This window comes from Panthera leo, chromosome C2 (assembly GCF_018350215.1).
Source record: "Panthera leo isolate Ple1 chromosome C2, P.leo_Ple1_pat1.1, whole genome shotgun sequence".
Lineage (NCBI taxonomy): Eukaryota > Metazoa > Chordata > Mammalia > Carnivora > Felidae > Panthera > Panthera leo.
In genome coordinates, this window is record NC_056687.1 from 87,549,746 (window position 1) to 87,568,125 (window position 18,380).

An 18,380-nucleotide genomic window follows, 5' to 3' on the forward strand; every position below is an offset into this window, starting at 1 on the left:
TATGAATCTCTGTAAACACACCCTAAGACTGCAGAGACCTTTTCTGACTTGATTACTTTAAAATATAAAGTATATTTTAGGTATTTTAATTCAGGTCTCAATTTCAAAATGTATGTTTTAAACACATTTAACTGTTTTTAAAATAATCAATAGTACATCTGCATCAGAAAGTCATTAAAAATAATACAGGGCACCACGGTGGCTCAGTCTGTTGAGCGTCCAACTTCGGCTCAGGTCACGATCTCATGGTCTGTGGGTTTGAGCCCTGCATTGGTCTCTGTGCTGACAGCTCAAAGACTGGAGCCTGTTTCAGATTCTGTGTCTCCCTCTCACTCTCCCTCTCCCCTGCTCACACTCTGTCTCTCTGTCTCTGTCTCTCTCTCTCTCAAAAATAAACATTAAAAGAATTTTTTTTAAAAGTCACCAGAAATAATAAAGCTATTTTGAAGTATACACTTGGAAATTTAGGGGGTTATCTATACTGACTCCACTGGCAGCTTAATCACCTCAAACAGCCATAATTTTGCTAAAATAAGCAGCTTGTGTTTCCTAGAGATCTATGTTCCACAAATACAGAAGCTTCATAAGTGTTTACTGAATGACCAAAAGTTTTACAAATACTTATTTCTCATTTAACTGATACATTTAGCCAATGCTATTTGATTTAATGGATACATTTATAAACCAGTAAGTGTATTTAGATATATGTTGACATGATATTTTCACCCCTCATTCTCAGAGAGATCAACAGGGAAACATTAACATGTAGTTTTATTGCTAGTTCAGTTCCATCTTTTTATTTGCTCATTAACTAGAAAACATGCTTTCCTGTTTTTAATTACCAAATGAATCCTTACTTTAGTCTGATATAAAACAAAATAAAAAACTTCTGTACTTTTACAGAAAGAACATGATGAAAATCTAGACTATTAATTCTATACTCTGATTACTCTCCTTAAAAGTTACTTTAAATACTTCCATTTAGTTACTCTCTTTCTTAAAAAAATTTTTTTTTAACGTTTATTTATTTTTGAGACAGAGAGAGACAGAGCATGAATGCGGGAGGGTCAGAGAGAGGGAGACACAGAATTGAAACAGGCTCCGGGCTCTGAGCTGTCAGCACAGGGGCCCGATGCGGGGCTCGAACTCACGGACCGCGAGATCGTGACCTGAGCCGAAGTCGGCGCTCAACCGACTGAGCCACCCAGGCGCCCCAGTTACTCTCTTTCTTAATGTTACCCCGTCTCTTACATATATATCTATGACTGTTTATTCTTAATAAAGTTATTAAACATATCCATGTTTGACTTGCTACTAGACTATGGACTCTTCCAGGATAAGGTCTTTTTTGGGTCACCACAGCCCTAGAGGATAAGAAGTAAGCAGGAAAATTAAATTGTTGAAGTTATCCCAGAGAAAATGTAACAAGGGACTGAAACAAAGAGAAGTACCAATAGTAACAGAAGAGATGGACAAAGATACCTGATAAAGGGAAATCAAAAACACCGAAAGACTAACTGGATTTGAAGGGTAAGAAGCGTGATTTTAAACAAATTTCACTGCAGTGGACATGCATGGGAAGCAAGTGTTTTTTGGTATAATTCTTCATGAGCCCCGGTTAGGGCCTCTAAAATTTCTCTTCCTCCAAGAGTCACTGAGCTGTTGTTGGAGTGAATCCAAAGGGACAGCTGTAATATACACTAGTGCTGGAAGGATGTATTTTATCCACTTCTTTCAAAATGCTGTCCTTTACTGACCTTTACAAGCTGACCATGAGAAAACAGATTTAACTCATTCTTTTAGTTATTCACAGACCTTAACAACTTGGGGGTGGAAAATCGAGTTCTCATGACTGGTATGTAGAAAATTCAAATTCCTTTAGCAGGGCATACAATTCATTTTCACTATTAAATTCACAGTGCTGTGAAATACACTTGAGAGATTTAATGGGTTATTTAAAACAAGGGTTCCCAAATACGAGGTTCATAGATGGGCTTAGGAAGGGTCTGTGCTAATGGATTTTTTTAAAATAACGACAAACAGTGAAGGTCTAAATCAGTAATGCCTATGCCAATGTAGATTTGTGATTATCAGTAAATGTGAATAAGGACTTTATTTAGGTGGGTTAAAAGAATCCAAGGTGAATAGCAGAATCAAATGGGGTAAACAAGCACAAGAGCCGTTAATGAAGTGAAGTATAGATTAACAAATACTTGATCTTAGGTTATTACATAATGAATTTAAATTCCATATTTTATATAGATATGTAAAGAAACCTTACCAAATCTCAAAACATGTAATCACTAATTTTACCAATTTGAACTTTAAAAGTTTAAAAGTTCAAATTTTAGTGTGTGGTAGAATGAAATTTCTTAAAATTTAAGCTCAAAAGGAGACTAAATATTCACAGATAGAGATGACAAAGGGATAGATACGATTATGAGGAAAGGTAAATGTAGTTAAACCATGTGGAAAATACAAGAGATATTTCACAATATCATACAATTTAATAAGACAAATGATTCCACAATGACATAGTTTTCCAGGAAACGTTTCTTTTCTCTTTGTGAGGGAGTAAAGGCGGATTATTATATCTCCACATAAAACAAGCAGCAGGCAGTCAGAGGTCAATGGTATATATTAGGCAACTTTAGAAACTCCATTTACTTTTTTAGATCAAGATGGCAGTACATGGTAAATTATGATTTCAAAATATAGAACTGAAACAATGACTAGTACTTCAAATGATAAAAATACATTAATATTTCACCTTGCTTTTCATTTTTTAAAAATTTTTGTTTTTTTTTTAATTGTTACTTATTTTTGAGAGAGAGAGAGCAAGCGAGCACCAGTGGGGGAGGGGCACAGAGAGAGGGAGACAAAGAATTCGAAACAGGCTCCAGGCTCTGAGCTGTCAGCAAAGAGCCTGATGTGGGGTTCGAACACACAAACCTTGAGATCATGACCTGAGCTGAAGTCAGATGCTTAACCAACTGCACCACCCAGGCGCCCCTCACCTTGTTTTTTCTGGTAGTAGTATATTTTTGCTATAATTCTTTGGTTCCTCCTTATTAGCCAGCACACCTTGTGACTGATGGCATGTACTGATAAGACAGGTGGACAGAATTAAGGGTGACTTCTTTTGCCCAAAGAAAAGGACAAAGCTAATGATTCCATAAAGAGAATCTAACCAGTGACTTGAGCTTTAACATCTTAATACCCCGAGCAAACAATCAATGGACCTGAAAACATTTTGGAAACCTCTACATTTTTTCAACTATGGTATTATTCAGTGTTTAACAGCAAAGAAAACAACATAAATGAGAGCAGTCTAGTTCTAAGGGTACAGTAGAAATGGCCTAACCAATGTTTCTGCTTTGGTTCAGATCACTGCTCCATCATCCTCAGCTCTACTGACCCTCTGGAGAACTCTGCAGTCCGTAAAACCTCCCCAGGAGTTTTCTTATTTGCACAAAGTGAATAAAAAGTTATTATCCCACAGTGACTTATAAGAATTCAATGAAATAATACATATAAAATCCTTAGCACAGTGCTTAGAGTATGAAAACTCAATAAAATTTCCCTTTCTTATCTACTGGATCAATTCTATCAAGATCCATGGGTCCAGAAAAGGGCCAGAACTTTATGGTTTCAAGCCGATTTCATAATTATGAAAAAATTTTTGATGCAGAGTATTTTGCTTATGTACTTGATATCTGTAGACATGTTTCTGTCCTCATTTTTATATCTGTCTCTGTATTCTTTCAAAAAAAAATTTTTTTTTAATCTTTATTTATTTTTGAGAGAGAGACAGCGTGTGAGCAGGGGAGGAGCAGAGAGGGAGACACAGAATCCGAAGCAGGCTTCAGGCTCTGAGCTGTCAGCACAGAGCCCGATGCGGGGCTCGAACTCATGAACCATGAGATCATGACCTGAGCCGAAGTCAGATGCTCAACCGACTGAGCCACCCAGGCGCCCCTTGTCTCTGTATTCTTAATGAACTGCAAAATGCCTAAAGGATGAGACCTGTATCTATTTAACTCAGTTTGTACACTTTGAGCAGAGCATAAGCATCAAATGGGTATCTGACATATTTCAATAATGATAAAACAATCACACAAGTCAACAAGAGACATAAGAAAAAAAACATATAGAACTACATGCCAAAAAAATCTTATTTTAGAATTATGCTATACATAATTTGTAAAATCTACTTCTTTACATTCATACATGAGATTATACTGGTTTTCTTATTTAAAGAAAAACAGACAAAAAGGAATGAGCAACAGAAACAAAAATGCAAAGTCATAGTTACAAATACTTTTGGCTCTTGGACCGAAAAAAAATAACAACCAGTTAGGAAAAGAGAGAAGTGAAGGCGAATTACATAGACCATACCACTGATTTCATGTTAAAAAAAAATGCCTTTTAATCATATTTGGTTTGATTGAAAATGGGCAGGAATGATCTTTTTGGGCTAAAACCCAACAACACAGCCCATCTTCTACATTAAGTAATTGACTATCTGGTTCACTTAAAGGAAATTTGGTATAATGTGGAGGATAATTTTTTTTTTAAGCATAAGAACAATTTATTTACAAAATGTCAAAGTCAGCTGCCTCATATTGGAGGATAAGTTTTTAATGAGGAAAAAAACCACTCTCCTTATAAATGGTTACAAACTAGTATCTTTATATAAAACAGAGAAATAACCCTAAGGTATTTAAATTTTATAGCTGTTTCTACATTGAAGGGCCAAGAGTATTCTTCAACAATACAGGGAAAATAGAACCTTAATTATGCACCTGATTGCCTTCATGAAAATTTAACCAATATCAGATCAATGGAGACCAGCCCAGGAAGGAAGGAAATGCAAAATATGGAGGGGTTCTTGAAATGTTACTCTAATTTCCTGCTAATCAAATATTTTAGCTCCCATGGAACATAAAGAGAAAAGGGCCTGAAAGATTAACCTTTCATAAGTAAGTTTATAAACTTATTACTGATGATACCCAAAATATGGGGCTCACAGTCCTTTGTAATTCCCCTTTACAAATGAGACTCATGTCCTATCTACTTCAGGAAGAATATCAATATATTACTTGGAATTACACAGATGTTGCCAACCACACATTGTTTCTTTCTTGATTGACGGATTAAGAAGTATAAAAGGACTCTAACTTTTCTGATTAAAGTTTGTATGAAAACTAACTCTCCCCTCTCTTTCAAAAGCCTGGGACTTCACCAAAAATAACTTCATTCATTCTTGCCCTAAAGAAGCTAACACCATCCTGGATTTGGTTGATTTGTAAAACTGTTATTTCCTAGCTGCTAGTGATGTACAGAAAAAGAAGAGACAAAAGAGTACATTATTCAGGTCCTAGCTGGATAAATTCACTAAAAAGTTTAAGAATATCCAGATTAAACATCTGAATTAAGAACATCTAGCAAAAGGTAACCCTAGCAATATGTCTTCCAGCTCACTTGACTTTATTCTTTTAAAGATCTGTAACACACTGAAGGCAAAATGTTTCCGTAAGCCACAAACTTCCTTCCTAAAGTTTATCAAATGACTTTTTCTTATTTATTTATTTACTTACTTATTTACTTATTTATTTATTTATTTACTTACTTACTTACTTATCTGGTATAGTTTAATTCCTTCACAAGCCTTTCCATGGCTTTGAATACTTCAACAATCTTCTTCCAAGTCTTCCTGCAACTATGGGTGAGGGTGGATGAACTTCGGGAAAACACGTGCTTCACAGCGTTCCCTTTTGTTTTCTATATTCACCAAGAATGAACAGCTATCTTATTTCTTTATGTCACAGGATGAAGACATAGTTTAACTACTACGGGGGCTTCTAGTCAAGTACTATTCCTTCTGGTGGTAGCCTGGTAGTGTCTAGATGCATTAAAACCTGCCTGCACTCCACCAATTAACCATATGGTCTTCTTGACAATGGTGAAAAGATGAGTCTACTGCCATTATAAAGTGAGACCTGAGTTAGCTACAGATTTCTCAGTAGATCCAGTTGTTCTGTCTTCCTCAGAATGAGTAGTTTGTGGCCACAGACAAAGAGAAAAGAACCCCCAAGTGACAAAATAGTAAATGTTCAGTCTAGTCCAGTCCAATAAGGAGAGCTAGCTTTGACTGGGGGTACTAGCAGACCCAATATATTCACCAGATTTATTTCACAGAAGGTCTCTTTGCTTTGGAGTATTATTTTCATTTTTGACCAACTCAACATTGTAAACCCAAAATCTGCCATCCGCTCCATTTTCTGGCAATAACAGAATAGTTTAGTATTTAATAGTAAGGGCAAAAAACTCCACTGAATTATTGACCAACTTTAATCATGATTTATCATCCTTCAATATTTGATCTCTGATAAAAAGGCTATTTCACTAAAGCAAAATTTTAAATAATGCAGAATAGCTGTTTGGAAGCAAAGGAACACAGACCTCCCAGAAGTGCAATCAGAGAGGGAGGGGCTTACTTTCAGCACAAGCATCACCTACTGACATGTGAACAGAAGAGTTCTATGAGTGATAGCAACAACAATGTGGAGGCATGGAAGCGCAAACATTTTTAAAAATCATTTTTTTTCAGCCACTCTAATATGGGCACAGTACTTCAGAATCCATTTAATGATGAAAGAGATATATTAGATGGTCTTTGCATTTTAAACATTTACTGTTAACTTATACTTAATATAGTATAATACACTGTATGTCTGGGAAACTACAGTTGCTATACCTTAAAATGAGAGCAATGAGAATGACAAATTGAAATGGGTGTAAATGTGTAAAAATAGCAACATAAGCAATCAGTACATACAGTATTTCTATTTTATTCATTGATGTTCAATGTCACCAGTTGGCCACTTAAGGTATATAGTTTAAACAATAAAAAATACCTTATAATAATTCATTAAGTTAAACTGCTTCCTTAGAAAATGTATCAACTGACAGGAACTAGTTATTTAACCTAAGTCATTAAACTGTCTATTAACCCAACAACTACTTCACACATTATAATGTATTAGGTAATCTTGCTGAAATTAAAGGCACAGAGAAAGATGTAAGAAAGTTTGAAGAAGAAAATTTAAAGGGGCTAAAATTCTGGACCCTCACTACGGAGTTATACTCAAAGGGAATGAGTGTGCAAAGAGAGAGATTGTGGGGGATGATAAAAGGGACTTTTGAGTTTGCGCTCAGTAATGCTTACTACAGGGATGGATACGTGATGGAGAATGCTTAGGTAAAAATTTAAAGTGAGAGCATCTATTATGGTAAAGAGCACATTCAAACTGCTATTTCTAAAATTGCAAGATTAAGGTTAAACTAAAACTGGACTGTCTAAACTTTTAATTTCATCTAGTCAATGCTTATACTTCCTATCATTTGACAGTGGCTTCATGGTCTAAGGGATCACAGTTTGATAGTCTCATACCAATTTGGTGGGGCATAAGAAAAAAAGGCACAGAAAAATTCTATAAAGTATTCCCAGTGTCAATACTGGAAATCAGAAATTCACCTTTTGTCTCAACCTCAAAATGATGGGTTTTTTTCTTTTAAGATAAAAGTATGGGCTCTATTTTTAAAGTGTAATTAACAAAACCACAATAATTAGCTTATTAGTTTAAAAAAAATCTACTTTAACGTCCCTAGGAATCGGCTAATTAAAACCTGTGCTTGGTCCCTTTGTTTCAATTGGCTTTACAATACTAGTGTTCTTACCCATCACTAGTCTCTCACAATGGTATCATTAGCACTAAGATCCAAATAACAGTGCTGTATTTATGACTGCACTTTAGTTTGCACAAAAGCAAAATTCTGAGAAGAGCATGAGTCATTATCCCCAGGGTAAAAAAAAAATGTTTCTTTGGTCAGAATATGAAACTTATTACTGAAACCAGTAATTTAGCCTAGAAATTCCTTTTCTGAATAAATGGAACAGAATGTTTCTTTTCTGTATTCGAACACTCCGAAACTAGCAGAACTGTCCATCTGCTTTTACTACTCTACATATCTGGTGTGTGGTGACAGAAAAACAACCTTTAATCTAACTATTTTCAGTACTGCTCTTTTGTTCTGTCCTGTCATAATCATAATGTCATCTTCCCAGGACAAAATACAGACAGACAGACACACACACACACACACACACACACACACACACACACACCCCTACCTCCCCTTCACTATTTGAGTAATCTATTACAAAGTCACTGCAATAATGTAGAGAACAGTCTAAAAGTGGATTATTTCCATAACGTTAAATGTTAGGAAGTTCTCAGGTTCGTATTCTATATCTTGTCTTAAAATATCTTCATAATTGAAAGGTAAAAGTTACAAAGGTAAGGAACTATTGATGTTTTAAATGATTTAAAATTTCCCCCCAAATTTCCCCAATAAAAGTCAAAATAATCTTTCTAGGATATTTTCCTGGCCTCTTTTAATTGTTTTTCTTGTTGGTACCTCTTACTCTGTGTATTCATGACACCACCACTCTCTCAATCTCCAAGGCTGGACCCTTTGGAGTTCTCAACTTCTCTTGCATGATGTCACTTCCACCCATTAAATCACCCTCAAATGCATCACTTTGGCGGGGGGGCATCTTCTCTATCACTTCTAAACCCTAACGAGTTCTCATATGGAACAATGATAGGTCTCTAATTCAACAAGCCTTCATAAAGTAATTGCTATCTATAAGACACTGGCAATTAAAGTGAAGGGATGACTGATGGAAAAGAAGAGGGAAAAGATCATTCATATGTGTATATAAATGAAGGTGAAAAGAATAGAGTTCTAATACCTTACAATCTGAAAAGCAGAATATAGTAATTACAGGACAAAGCGTATGTATGCGCTTAAGGGAAAGGTGCTTAATGAATGATAGGATTTCTGACTGGTACAAAATGAGCAGCAGCCTAAGTGCTGTATGAACTAAGGCAAAAAGCCGTGAAAGCACAGTATTTAGTTTCTTCCCTCCCCAATTAATTAGCCAGTGTGAGGAATACTGGCTACCTAAAACATCTACCTAATCACATCACTACTCAATTAAAATAATATGGTGAATTTCTAGTATCTACAGAATATAGTTCAAACTCAAAGCCTCACCAACCATTACAACTATGCTCCCCCCCTTACTCTCTTTCCCCCCACACTTCAAGCTCTAAGCTTTCTAGATCATTTTCCTTTACAGATTTTTTTTTTTGGTTTTGGAAAAAGGGTCCATGATCTTTCTCCTACCTCTATGCCTATTCATTGCCATTTCAATCATACCTATCCTTTCAATTCAGCCCAAATGCTTTCCATTCAGTCCCATTAAACCTGGTTTCTAATTCCAAATTAACTTCAGATTCATTTCGTTAAAGTCAAAACAAAGATCAAAGCAAAACTGGTATTTTGATTGAGAAACTCTGATTTCTACTAGTTTAGGGAGGCATACTTCCTATCCAAGTATGTACTTACAGTTTTCTGTTTTTCAATGTTCCTTAGTATTAACTTTTTAATTGTACTGTAATTAACTTACAGTGAACTGCACTGTGTTCTTAACTGAGCTTAAGTGTTCAGTTTGATGACTTTCAACAACTTTTTATATCCATGTAACCACCATACAAACCAAGATATAGAACATATCTATTAACCCGGAACATTATTTCATGCTCTTTTGCAATTCATTTCTCTCTCTGCCCCTTGATTATCACATTTTGATTTCTGTAATCATAGGTCACTTTTGCAGGTTCTTGACTTCATATAAACTGAATTATACAGTGTATATACTATTTTGTGTTTGGCTTCTTTTGCTTAACATACTGCATTTGAGATTTATGCATGCTGTGGATATATGACCAATTAATTCTTTTTAATTGCCAAGTAGCAGACCAAAATATATTTCAGCTCATTTATCCATTCTTCAATTGTTGAATATATGAGCTGTTTCCAGTTTTGGCCACGAACATTCTTACATTAGTTTTTTTGTTTTAGTGGACATATACTTTCACTTCTTTTGGTAAATACTCAGCAGTAAAATACTGGGTTGTAAGGTATGCAGACTGACTACTTGTCCTTAAGAAGGCCTGCTTGCAAAGTTGGCCCTTGGCGGGTATTTAGGAAGTTGGATCAAGGAGTTTAGTGAATTCTTACTCCCTAACTGATAAAAGTGGCTCACTGTGCCTAAACTGTTAATGAAAACAATATGGTTTATATTGAGTATCTGCTTGCCTTCTGGAATTTGGGTATGTGTTGGGCAGAAGGATCAGCCTCAAAACATTTGTGTGCTGAACCTAACAAGCTTTCCTGGTTGTCTACATTTCATACATGTTGTCTCAACTTCTTGCTGGGGAAATTAACTCTACCTTGGGTGACTCCACTACAAAAGGACCCTTGGAAGCCTGCACATAATCTCCCCTGGATTTCTCCCCATGTACCTTTTCCTTTTGTTGACTGTGGTTTGTACTCTTTGATCATACATATGATTACACACCAAGTCCTATGAGTCCTCTTGGCTAGCAAACAAACCTGGGGATGGTGTTGGGGACCTCTCAATACATAAGGTAAACATTATGTTTACCTACCTACCAGTTCTCCAAAGTGACTGACCATTTTGCATTACTGCCAGCAATAAGTGAGAATTCCAGTTGCTCTTTATCCTCATAACTAGTTAGTGGTATCAGTTTTTCCATTTAAGCTATTCTAGTGGGTATGTAGTGGTACCTCTACAAATTAAAACCATAGTGTTTTACTGTTTACTGATGACTAATGATGTTGAAATTTCTTCCTGTGCTCACTGGCCATTTGTTTATCTTCTGTGAAATGTCTGTTTGAGTATGCATTTTTGTATTTGGTAGTTGATTTTTTATAATGTTGATTTCAGAGGTTCTTTATATATTCTGGTGTAAGTTCTTTTGTCACTTCTGTCACTCAGTAAAAACTGAGAATATTTTTTTTCCCATTCTGTCTTTTGATGAGCAAAAAATTTTAATTTTGATAAAGTCTTATTCATCTTATTTTCTTTTATTAGTGCTTCTTGTGTCTTGTCCAAGAAATCTTTGCCTTCTCAGTAGAGTTTTAAAAGATTGCTTCATGTAAGTTCTGCTATGGCTTACTAAGTTTATTTCTAGATAAGTGATCTTATTGTTAATTTTATAAATGAGTTCTTCTCGTCCATTATATAATTGGTTATTGTTCATATAAAGGAAAACTATGGTTTATTTACATATTAATGGTATAATACCAAGAAGACATACGGGAAAAAAGTGGACAAATATGACTAAATAAAAGTAAAAGATTTTGGTCTGGCAAAAGTACCACAAACCAAATTCAAAGACCACTGGCAAACTGGTAAAGATGTATTTACAACAGATAGGACAAAAGGCTAATTTATTTTTGGTAATTTACAAATAGTTTGGACAAGTCAGTAAGAAAAAGATGAATAAGAAAGCATTGCAAATAGTTTGCAGAAAAGGAAATTTAAATGGGATAAGCTTAAGGCAATAATTTTAAAATGAAAATAAAAACAATGATATATTCCCATTTTTTACTTATCAGATTGAAAAAAAAATTAAGCTTGATGAAACCCATGACTGTAAAAATAGCACTCTTAGAAAGTTGGTGGAAATGTAAACTTTCTAGAAGACAATTCTAACAATATGATTAAATATTTATTTATTTTGAGAGACAGAGAGAGAGAGAGAATGAAAGCAGGGTAGGTGCAGAGGGAGAGGGAGAGAGAATCTGAAGCAGGCTCTGCACTGCCAGCACAGAACCTGACGTGGGGCTTGAATTCACAAACTGTGAGATCATGATGTGAGCCAAAATCAAGACTTGGACATGTAACCAACTGGTCTACTCAGGCACTCCAATATGATTCAAAATTTAAAATGTACATATTCTTAGGCTAGGTAATCTCCCAGCAGAAGTTATTATATGGATATATTTGTACAAATTTACCAAAAAGCAGGTTAAAGAATATTCAAAGAGGCAATGTTCATGAAAGCAAAAACTGGAAACAACCTCATATTAATAGGGTAATAATTATGTAAATTATAGTAGTGTAATTTATGAAATCCTACACAGCTATTAAGATGAATGATGTAGATCTATGTGTACTAATACGAAAAGAACACCAAAATACACAAGGAGGTTGAGGAAGAGCTGTAGAACAGTGTGCTTATAAAAAGGGAAGAAACAGGGGCGCCTGGGTTGGCTCAGTTGGTTAAGCCTCCGACTTTGGCTCAGGTCATGATTTCACAGTTCATGAGTTCGAGCCCCGCGTTGGGCTCTGTGGTGACTGTGGAGCCTGGAGCCTGCTGCCAGTTCTGTGTCTCCCTCTCTCTGTCCCTCCCCTGCTCATGCTCTGTCTCTCTCTCTCAAAAATAAATAAAACATTAAAAACAATAAAAAAAAAATCAGACTTCTGATTTCAAAATATCAGGGTAAAAACCTCTGTGCCTCCAATCACTCCCAAATAAGGAGAATAAGGTAAACAAACACCTTCTTTGATAAAGCCAGAAAACTGTAACCCTAAACCATAACATATAGACAGGCTAAAAAAAAAAAAAAAAAAAAAAAAAAAAAAAAGAGAGAGAGAATGCTCATTGAGATGAGGAATATTAAATTTAAGTGCCTATAGATAAGAAGCAAGCCAATTCTTAACCTCAGAAAGGTTTGGAGCTAGGAGATACCTGGAACTATTAGAATTCCAGGTTAAGTCCACTTAGTGTAGTCAATGACTTCCCAATCCTTCAGAACTCAGAAGGTAGAGTTTCTGGAAAAATTAAGCCCAAGGGACTTTGGACTTAAATATACACAGAAGTAGATAAGGGTAAAGTTGTGACTAAAACCAGAAGATTATAAGAAAGACTCGAAGCCCCTTTCTTCAGTATGGCTCAAGAGCACTTGCAGCTCTACACAGGAGATGATAAATTTTCTCCAGAAAAAGATCCAAAACTGACTAACCCAGAGAAAGATCATGACATTTAGGGATTTCCTAGAGCATGGTCCACCAACAGACAAGAGCTCTGCTCTCAAACTCTATTTCCCACCAGCCTTTAAATTCTTTTAAATATGGGGGCGCCTGGGTGGCTCAGTCGGTTAAGTGTCTGACTTCAGCTCAGGTCACCATCTCGCGGTCCGTGAGTTCGAGCCCCGCGTCAGGCTCTGGGCTGATGGCTCAGAGCCTGGAGCCTGCTTCCGATTCTGTGTCTCCCTCTCTCTCTGACCCTCCCCCGTTCATGCTCTGTCTCTCTCTGTCTCAAAAATAAATAAAAAAAAGTTAAAAAAAAATTTAAATTCTTTTAAATATGAATGACAGTCAAAAATTCTTATGCGTTTCAGGCAAGTCTCCAATACTAAAGACAGAGACCAAAACATCATAGGAGTGCTGAGAAACAATGATGGAACAGAAAAAAATGTCAAGAAAACTAAGATATTCTAAGAGAAAATACTATTATCATTTACCAGATGAGCAATCAACAAGAAAAGAATAATTAGACAATAAGAGCTGAAAAAAAGTTCAATGAAAACTTGAAGTTACAGTCAAGGCAATTTTCCACAAGGCAGAAAAAAGAGAAAGAGATGATTAATAGAAGGGAAAGGTAAAAAATTAGAAAAAGAAATCCAGGAAGTTTAATACCTGATTTGTAGGAATTCCAGAAAGACCAATGAAAACAGAGGTGAGAATATATCAAAAAAGGCAAAAAGTTTCCAAGAGCTGAAGGATGTTAAGTCGGCAGGAAGCAAGGACCTACATAGTGCACAGTACAATAAATGAAAAATACAATGCTTTAAAGTTTCAGAATACAAGGCATGAAGAGAAGATAATAAACACTTCCAAAGAGAAAAATAAATAAATAAAAGATCAGGAACCAGAAATGGCACTGGACCACTAAATAGCACAACTGGAAACCAGAAGAAAAGAATACTGTAAAAATTCTGAGTAAAAATGATTTTCAATCTAGGATTCTACACTCATCTAAAATATCACATAATTGTAGGAGTAGAAAATGACATATTCAGGTATGCAAAAATCTCAAAAAATTTACCTCTCAGTTATCTCTTTTCAGGAAGCCACTAAAGGATATGCTCCTGTAAATGAGGGAATAAACCATGAAGATATAGGGTACAGGAAATGAAGGCTGCAACACAGGAAGCAGGTGTAGGGAATTTCCAGGATGAGAGCAAAGAGAAGTCTTACCGAAACAGCTGTGAAACAGACCTAGGGAGCAGTCAAGATTAAATCAGAGAAACTGAGGTCTCTAGGAAGGTATCTTTGGAAAATAACCAAACTATCTCATGGGTGAATGGTATTACAAAGAGGCTCGAAGCATGTGGAAAGAAACTCAGATATGATGGTTTAACTAAGCAAAATTTTTAAATGAGGTAATTAATTTAAACAATAAACACAAAAATATTGTACCATAAAAGATATAACCACATGCACTATTTGTTTCATTACTGAATAATATTATGTGGTCATAATAATAAAAACACTAAGTGTATATTTAGCCAGAAATAATATACTAGGACATGAGATAAGGCAAAGTAAGGCATTAAAAGAGGTAAAATCATGTTATAAGAAGAAATTAATGGATGTCAAATATTGGTGGACCAAGAGATAGCAATATACCCCATTATTATAAGTGGTAAATATGAGCAGCTGAAATAGTTGAAAGTGGTTTTCCTGAAGAATTACTTAAGGCAAGACAAGTTTAGGGGACAGGATGGGAGGAAGGAGGAGTGGTAAACTTTTTAATTAATCTTTCAGTAGTAATTAAAAAAATTTTTTTTTAACGTTTATTTATTTTTGAGACAGAGAGAGACAGAGCATGAACGGGGGAGGGTCAGAGAGAGAGGGAGACACAGAATCGGAAGCAGGCTCCAGGCTCTGAGCCATCAGCCCAGAGCCCGACGCGGGGCTCGAACTCACGGACCGCGAGATCGTGACCTGAGCTGAAGTCAGACGCTTAACCGACTGAGCCACCCAGGCACCCCTTTCAGTAGTAATTTAAAATAACATGATTGTATTTTTATTTATCTGAGGTAATTTAAAATTTGGTTCAATGTGTCTTGGTAAATGTGTAACAGTTGTGAAAATTACCACCACAATCAAGTTAAAAACAGCTACCTACCCCTATAAGTTTTCTCCCTTTGTTGTCAATCCTCAATCTTCATTCTTACCCCAGGTCCTAGGTAACTAATAATTTGGTTTCTGTCTTTGTATGTTTTTTCTTATTCTGGACTTTCACATAACTGAAATCATTCAGTATGCAATGTTTTGTGTCTAGCTTCTTTTACTTAGTAGGATGTTTTCATTTTTACCATTTATGTTTAGGTCTAGGATCCATTTTGAATGAATTTTTGGGGTTTAGTGTGAAGATTGTGTTAAGGATCTTTTTAAAAATTTCTCCAAATGCTCAGGTCACTATCTCAAGGGTTTGTGAGTTTGAGCCCCACGTGGGGCTCTGTAGAAAGTGCAGAGCCTGCCCAAGATTCTGTCTCCCTCTCTCTCTCTGCCTCTCTCCCACTCTTTCTCCCTCTCAAAGTAAATGAACTTAAAAAAGTTTTCTCCAAAAAAAAAAAAAAAAAAAGTTTTCTCCAAATGGACATCTAGTTATTCTAGAACCATTTTTTGAAAAGATTATTCTTTCCCCCTTGAATTATATTAGTACTTTTGTAAAAAATCAATTATCCTATTAAGTATGGTTCAATTTCTAGATTCCAAATTTCCTCCATTCATCTATATGTCTATCCTTATGCTAATACTGAACCATTCTGACTACTGTAGCTTCATAGCAATTCTAAAAATCCGGTATTTTAAGTCCTTAGATGACTGTGCTTAAATTTTTTTTTGGCTGCTACTTTATGCCTTTGCATTTCCATATAAATTTTAGAATCATTTTGCCAATTCCTATGAAAAAGACTGACAAGATTTTGATTGGGATTGCATTCACTCTATAGCTCAGTTTTATGAGAACTGCCACCCTAACAATATTTACTCTTCCAATTCAAAAACATGGTGTATCTCTCAATTAATTTAGGTCTTCTTTAATTTCTGTCGGCAATACTTTGTAATTTTCAGTGTAAAGGTTTTGCATATCTTTTGTTGAATTCATTTCTAAGTAATTACACAATATTACCGTGGTTTTTTGTTTTTTAATTTCATTGTTGGATCATTCATTGCTAGTATGTAGAAATACAATTAGTTCTTGTTTATTAACAATCTTCTACAGCCTTGTAAATTCACATACTCATCCTTTTTTGCAGATTTCTTAGAACTTTCTATATACATGCCACCTGTGAATAATTTTACTTCATTCTTTCTATTCTGTATGTCCTTTCATTTCTTTTTCTTGCCTTAATGCACCAGCCATGCATGACCTCCAGTGTAATACTGAATAAAAGTGGTGACAGCAAACATCCTTGACTTTGTCTTGATCTTAAAGTGGAAATGCATAAAATCATTCACCATGAAGTATGTTAATGGTTTTTTCATAAACATCCTTTATCAGGTTAAGGAGGGTGCCTTCAATTCCTACTCTGCTGAGAGGTTTTATTGTAAGTCTGTACTGAATTTTGTCATCTGTATCTACTGGGATGCAAATATATTTTTTTCAACTTTATCTTGGTAGCATGGTATATTACACTGAATTGATTTTTTGGAAGCTAAACCAGCCTTACATTACTAGGATAAATCCCACATGGCTATGATGTATTATTTTTTTTATATACTGCTAGATTTAACATGCTAATATTTTGTTAAGGGGTTTTGTGTCTTATGTTCATGAGGAATATTGGCTACTATTTTTCTTTTCTCACAATGTCTTCATTTGGTTGTGGTAAGTGTGTAATGTTGGCCTCATAAAGTGAGTTGTGACATTTTTTAGTCCTGTATTTTTTGAAAATTTCTGTAGGACTGGTATTTTTAATTCTTTCATGTTTGTCAGAATTACCAGCTATGCCTTCAGGGTCTGGATTTTTTTTTGTTGTTGGAAGGTTTTAAATTACTAATTGAATTTCTTTATGTAAGTCTATTTACATTTTCTATTTCTTTTTGAGTCCATTTTGGTCATTTGAATTTTGCAAGGAATTTTTCCACCTCATCTAAGTCGTCAAATTGGTTAGTGTAAAGTTGTTCATAATGTTCCTTTATTATATTTTTAAGTATCTATAAAATAGATAATATTGTTTATTTGCATCTCCTTTTTTCTTGATCATTCTAGTTAAAGGTTTGTTAATTTTATTGAACTTTTTAAAGAACCAGCTTTTCATTGATCTTCTATTTTCTATTTCCTTGATTTGTGCTATGAGCTTTATTATTTCCTTTCTTTTACTTATTTTGGGTTTAATTCACTCTTTCTTTGCTGGCTTCTTAAAGCAGCAGCTTAGATCACTGATTTTAGACCTTTCTTTTCTAGTAGGTCTTTAAAGCTACAAATTTCTTTGTTAGCACTGCTTTAGCTATATACTGATTATTTTCATATGTTGTTGTATTTCTATTTTCATTTGGTAAAAATATTTCCTAATTTCCCCTGTGAATTCTTCTTTCACCCATGGGTTACTTAGAAATGCATTATTTAATTTCTACATATTTGGGGATTTTCCTTATTTCTTTCTGTACTGATTTTTTTGTGTTGATTTTTAAATTTAATTCCTTGTGGTTGCAGAACACAATGCATAATTTCAATTTTCTTATATTTACTAATACATTTTATGTGTGTGGGTCAGTAGATGGCTCATTCTGATGAATGTTTCAAATCCACTTTGAATGCATTGGGTATAATTTATTGTAGATGTCAATTAGGTCAACTTGCCTTACTCAAGTCTTATTTATCCTGTTTTTCTGCCTACTTATCCTACCCATTGTTGACAGAAGTGTACTAAAATCTCCAATACTAAATGTTGAACCATTTCTCCTTTCAGTTTTGTTGGTTTTTTGCTTCCATGTATTTTGTGCCTCTGTTACACTGATATACACTTAGAATTTTTATATTTTCCTGTTGTATTCATTCCCTTACATTTATGAAATGTATCTCTCTGTCTCTAGTATTACTCTTTATTTTAAAATATATCTTCACTGGTATTATTATGGTTACTCCAGCATTCTTGTGCCTGTTTCCTATGGAGGAGAATCACCCAACCTCATCATTCTGTGATTACTGGAAGATGCAATTATTTTAATGATGAAAATTAAATACAAATTTAAAAAGGGAATATAATGATAGACTCAGAATATACTTTTAAAAAGAAAATGCTGATTATAATTCTACACGAATAAAATGAAAAAATACAGATTATATTCCTTTATCCTCTTCTATTTCCCCTTGCCCTAGAATTAATCACATGCTATTAACATTGGCTACACTTGGAGG

At 34.9% G+C, this 18,380-nt stretch overlaps 1 protein-coding gene across 3 annotated transcripts in view; it reads right to left on the reverse strand.

Moving 5' to 3' along the window:
• Positions 1 to 18,380, reverse strand: part of PIK3CA (phosphatidylinositol-4,5-bisphosphate 3-kinase catalytic subunit alpha) — an 86,349-nt gene that overhangs the window by 45,345 nt on the left and 22,624 nt on the right. Inside the window, exon 1 of one of the 3 annotated variants that reach the window (XM_042903406.1) lies at positions 5,641 to 6,378. The exons of 1 other annotated variant lie outside the window; for it this stretch is intronic. The gene's annotated coding sequence lies outside the window, so the exon portion shown is untranslated. Of the gene's footprint in view, positions 1 to 5,640; positions 6,379 to 18,380 lie in introns of those variants that run through there. One more of the 3 variants, XM_042903404.1, reaches the window with a different exon arrangement.